Source organism: Simochromis diagramma, unplaced genomic scaffold (genome assembly GCF_900408965.1).
Source record: "Simochromis diagramma unplaced genomic scaffold, fSimDia1.1 OVJJ01000702.1, whole genome shotgun sequence".
NCBI classification, from domain to species: domain Eukaryota; kingdom Metazoa; phylum Chordata; class Actinopteri; order Cichliformes; family Cichlidae; genus Simochromis; species Simochromis diagramma.
This window is the reverse complement of record NW_024387239.1, coordinates 79,687-85,610: the sequence shown is the minus strand read 5'-3', so window position 1 is coordinate 85,610 and position 5,924 is coordinate 79,687.

The window sequence follows — 5,924 nt, the reverse complement described above, 5'->3', positions numbered from 1 at the left end:
AGTTATTAGGTTTTGGAGGCAATCACTTTTTCACACAGGGCCATGTAGATTTGATTTTTTTATTATGTAGTTTTAGTTTGCATTATTCTCCTGAATTAGAAGAAGGTGATAACTATTACATTTGTTAGTCAAAGGAGCTTGCAAAGAAAAGTGTCTGGACTTCTTTAAGTTACTTGAAGACGTTTCACCTCTCATCCGAGAAGCTTCTTCAGTTCTAAGGTCAAATGGTGGAGAGTCCCAGATATAAACCTAGTGGGAGTATCAGTGTTGGAAAAAAAAGTGTTGAATTGTATGTAATAAAGTAATTGTTGATTGAGCATTTATACACCAAGTATTGTCCTTCCTTCAGCCCAAAGATCGAAAGAATTGGGAGGATTTAACAGCATCAAATACTTAATAATACCTAGTACTTTAGTCAATGTATGACCTTTAAGGAATGAAACTTCAACGTCAAAAAAATACAGGTAATTAAATGGACTGATTCTTATATAGTGCTTTTCTACTCTCCCGGAGTACTCAAAGCGCTGTATATAACATGCCTCATTCACCCAAGCACACAAGTGAAAACTAACCAACATTCACAATCCGATGAATGCATCGGAAGGCAACTTGAGGTTAGTATCTTGCCCAAGGATATTTGGCATGCAGACTGGGGAAGCCAAGGACCAAACTTCCAACCTTCCAATCAGTAGCTGATCTGCTCTACCACCTGTGCCACAGGCACCTCTAATTTACTTACTCTTTATTAGTTAAGTCAGCATATCCATCGCAAGGCAAGAAAAACCATAAACAGTTGGACAGTCCAACACAGGGAAAACACAAAAGGACAGATTCACAAATTCACAGATTTAAAGCCAATTTAGAAACACCAGTTATCCTGCATTACCATGCATGGCTTTAGAAAGCTTGAGAAATCTGAAGTACCTAGAGAGAAAGCACACAGGCAGAGACACTCACACAGAAAGGATTTTCGGCAGCTGCCAGTTTCAACTCAAGGAGAGCCCTAAGAGCTCTGTATGTGTTAGTCATTATAATTCTATGTAGTTAAAAATATACACTAAAACATTACTCTTAAGACAACCTTTTAAAAACATAGATTTCTCATTCTTAATTGTTAACTGTAGCTCTAAGCTCATGAAATATCTTTGTAACAGTTCTTCTTGGCAGTAAATATGGAGAGGACCCAGGCAGACCCATCCTGTCAGTTCCCATGTACAGTGGGGCAAAAAAGTATTTAGTCAGCCACCGATTGTGCAAGTTCCCCCACTTAAAATGATGACAGAGGTCAGTAATTTGCACCAGAGGTACACTTCAACTGTGAGAGACAGAATGTGAAAAAAAAATCCATGAATTCACATGGTAGGATTTGTAAAGAATTTATTCGTAAATTAGGGTGGAAAATAAGTATTTGGTCACCTCAAACAAGGAAAATCTCTGGCTCTCACAGACCTGTAATGTCTTCTGTAAGAAGCTTTTCTGTCCCCCACTCGTTACCTGTACGAATGGCACCTGTTTGAACTCATCATCTGTATAAAAGACACCTGTCCACAGCCTCAAACAGTCAGACTCCAAACTCCGCCATGGCCAAGACTAAAGAGCTTTCGAAGGACACCAGGAAAAGTATTGTAGACCTGCACCAGACTGGGAAGAGTGAATCTACAATAGGCAAGCAGCTTGGTGTGAAAAAATCAACTGTGGGAGCAATCATCAGAAAATGGAAGACATACAAGACCACTGATAATCTCCCTCGATCTGGGGCTCCACGCAAGATCTCGTCCCGTGGGGTCAAAATGATCATGTGAACGGTGAGCAAAGATCCCAGAACCACACAGGGGGACCTGGTGAATGACCTGCAGAGAGCTGGGACCAAAGTAACAAAGGTCACCATCAGTAACACACTACAACGGCAGGGAATCAAATCCCGCAGTGCCAGACGTGTACCGCTGCTGAAGCCAGTGCATGTCCAGGCCCGTCTGAAGTTTGCCAGAGAGCACATGGATGATACAGCAGAGGATTGGGAGAATGTCATGTGGTCAGATGAAACCAAAGTAGAACTTTTTGGTATAAACTCAACTCGTCGTGTTTGGAGGAAGAAGAATACTGAGTTGCATCCCAAGAACACCATACCTACTGTGAAGCATGGGGGTGGAAACATCATGCTATGGGGCTGTTTTTCTGCCAAGGGGACAGGACGACTGATCCGTGTTAAGGACAGAATGAATGGGGCCATGTATCGTGAGATTTTGAGCCAAAACCTCCTTCCATCAGTGAGAACTTTGAAGATGAAACGAGGCTGGGTCTTCCAACATGACAATGATCCAAAACACACCGCCCGGGCAACAAAGGAGTGGCTCCGTAAGAAGCATTTGAAAGTCCTGGAGTGGCCTAGCCAGTCTCCAGACCTCAACCCCATAGTAAATCTGTGGCGGGAGTTGAAAGTCCGTGTTGCTCGGCGACGGCCCCAAAACATCACTGCTCTCGAGAAGATCTGCATGGAGGAATGGGCCAAAATACCAGCTACTGTGTGTGCAAACCTGGTAAAGATCTATAGTAAACGTTTGACCTCTGTTATTGCCAACAAAGGTTATGTTACAAAGTATTGAGTTGTATTTTTGTTATTGACCAAATACTTATTTTCCACCCTGATTTACGAATAAATTCTTTACAAATCCTACCATGTGGATTCATGGATTTTTTTTTCACATTCTGTCTCTCACAGTTGAAGTGTACCTCTGGTGCAAATTACTGACCTCTGTCATCATTTTAGGTGGGGGAACTTGCACAATCGGTGGCTGACTAAATACTTTTTTGCCCCACTGTATCTGTTTTAGGGTTTGACTGCTGTATTCACCTCTCCGTGGCAAATCGCCTAACCTAAATCGGAAGAGTGAAACGCCTTCCCAGCCGCTGACTCCTCCTCGGTGGAGCCTGCTGTCTTGTCTCGTTTTGTCTTGTTTTAGCTTGTCTTATCTTGTTTTTATTAAGTAGGCTTACCTTTGTCTGGTTCGCCTGGTTTTATTCTATTTTATTCTGGACTGTTGCTCGTACCCACGCTTTTGTGATCGGGCTGAAGCGACCCTGTGCCCGAGTGTCGTGCTGGGACTCTAAATCGCCTTGGTTGCCGTTCTCAGCCGGTGGGGAGCCAGACCGGCTTGCGATTGAGAATAATTACTACCAGCACGAGTGGTAGTTTGACCCGTGGGGTATAAGCCTTCCTGCGTGTGTGTGTGTGTGTGATTTCTTTTATTAAAGTTATTAAAGTGCGTTTTAGTTTTTTATGATCCTTAGCGAGCCTGACGCTCAGTGTCCTTTTATTCTTTTAACATATTTTTCTGTGTTTTATTTCAGTGAACGGAGGACGTGCCAGTGGCCCTGGGACCTCAGGTGGTGGGTCATTTTCACACTTTCTTTTGTACAGCACCGCGTGGGCTGCAGTGATTCTTTTTTGTGTGATTTTCTTTTGGTTCCCCGGCTGCTGGTAAGTCCAAGTTCCATGATTGTTTTATTTTCACTTTAGGACACTGTCAACAATGACGCTACATCTTGATTTTTAATATTTTATTTATTTTTACTATAAATAAAACTGTTTTAATATTGGAGCCAACCTGCCTCAGTGTGCATCCTTGAATCTGTGCGGCCTCCTATTATCTATTTTTCTTAAATATATTTCCTGGGGCTGAAATTCCCCTAGGTGGCGTTGTCCTTTTATTATTTCCTTTTATCTAACCCCGCCGACCGCTTGGTCACAGGTGGGAACACCCTTGCAGGACATAACATGGCCCAAGTAGCTAACCTTCTGCCGGAAGAAGGCACACATTTCCAGCTTAGCCTTGAGCCCCTCCTGCTGCAGCCTTGCAAGCTCCATCTCTAATCGTTGCAGATGCTGAGAGACTGACGAGGAGAACACAATGATGTCGTCCAGATACAGCAGTAGCGACTGGCACTGCTCATCCCCGAACATCCTCTGCATCAGGCGCTGGAAGGTAGCAGGAGTGTTGCATACAATTCCACTCGAAACAAGCCAAATGGGGTGCAAAAAGTGATCTTAGGCTTATCCTGCTCAGAAACTGGTACCTGATTGTACCTGCTGGCCAGATTGATGGTAGAAAACCAGCGTGCGCCAGCAAGCGCATCCAGACTTTCCTCGATGCGAGGTAGGGGGAAGGCGTCCTTCCTCGTTTTCTTATTCAGCAAGTGGTAGTCAACGCACAGACGCAGGCTTCCATCCTTCTTGTGGACCAGCACCTACTCTCCCTGATTACCTGGGGGTCCACTAACTGGTTGATATGGGCCCTGACGACCTCATAATCGGAAGGAGGAATACACCTGTACCTCTGCCGGACAGGTATGTCATCAAGCAGAGGTATGTCGTGTGAAATGAGGTTGGTGCAGCCCAAGTCTCCCTCGTGTACAGAAAAACAGAGCGGTACTTCTGGAAAAGTAACCTCACCTCATATTGTCCTGACTCAGCCAGCACGGACAGCTCGATTGCATCCACCATGTCTGGAGCAGAGCCGCTGGTTGTATGTGAGGAAACCGTGACAGGAAAGGAGTGTTCCTTGCTGACACCGGTGGGGGGGGGCTAACAACAGTGGCTTGGCTTATCATTCCCAAACAGGTCCGTGGGTGGAGAACAGCTTCAGCCATCCCCACGTTGGTGACTGGGATGTAGGCAATGCCCTTATCCACCTGGACCAAACATGGAGAAGCCAACAGCCCAACCGGCAACCCGGACTCAGGAAGCTCAAAAAGCATGGCCTGACTAGACAGATGCTGAGAACAGTTGGTGGCCACCAGCTGTATGATGCCACCAGGTATCCGCACGGCACGCGGGTCCTGTACCTTGACGTTACGGACACGGTCCTTTGGGGCTTGCAAAATGTGCCAAAAAGAAGCTCTCTGTGATGGACCCAGTATCCGCCAAACATGGGACAGTTACCCCACTAATCAACACATCAGTCTTTGGACAAGATGGTATTAGCCGACCAAGCCTATCCTCTGGTGAGCCAGTGAACTCCCCAATTGAGCTGTGGCTCTGCAGCTCAGAGGGCTTTAGTTTTCCGACTGGGTAGCAGGAAGGTGATTGCCAACTGCTGTGCGAGGGGGGCCTGAGTCAGTGCACTCCCTAGCAAAGCATCCTGGCTGACAGCACCTGCAACAGATCACCAGGCAACCCCATGAAGACCGAACACCTGTTTGGGGGTTCTGCAAAGAAATCCCCATCTCAGTGAGCTGATTTAACTGCTCTTGCACGCATTTTAAGAGTTCCTTTAGCTCACGCCACTCGGACTCAGGTATGCCAACAGGAGCAGACATAGAGCTAGTGTGCACCCCACACTGGAAACCATATGCTGATGGGTGGGAATAGCCACGGTCATGAACATGACCTGAAAACCCTTCTCTTTCCCACCTAATTGCTTCCCTGTGCACCTCTAACAAGGTGGCAGTGGGCACACAGCGAACATATTGTTTGAGCTCTCTGCGGAGAGCACTGTCAACAACATGTTCCATAAACTGGTCTTGGAGCAACACCTCTGCATTATGCATGTCATCAGGTGCACTTTGTTTTATTTGCTCCACTTGTCCTGCTAGACCTTAGTGTAGCGTTCGATACTGTTGACCATAATATTCTATTAGCGCGATTAGAGCACGCTGTAGGTATTACAGCTACTGCACTGCAGTGGTTTGTATCATATTTATCTAATAGACTCCAATTTATGCATGTAAACGGAGAGTCCTCTTCACATAGTAAGGTCAATTATAGTGTTCCACAGGGTTTAGTGCTAGGAATTCTGTTTACATTGTACATGCTTCCTTAGGCAGTATCATTAGAATATATAGTATACATTTCCACTGCTATGCAGATGACACCCAATTCTATCTGTCCATGAAGCAAGATAACGCACACCAATTGGTTAAACTGC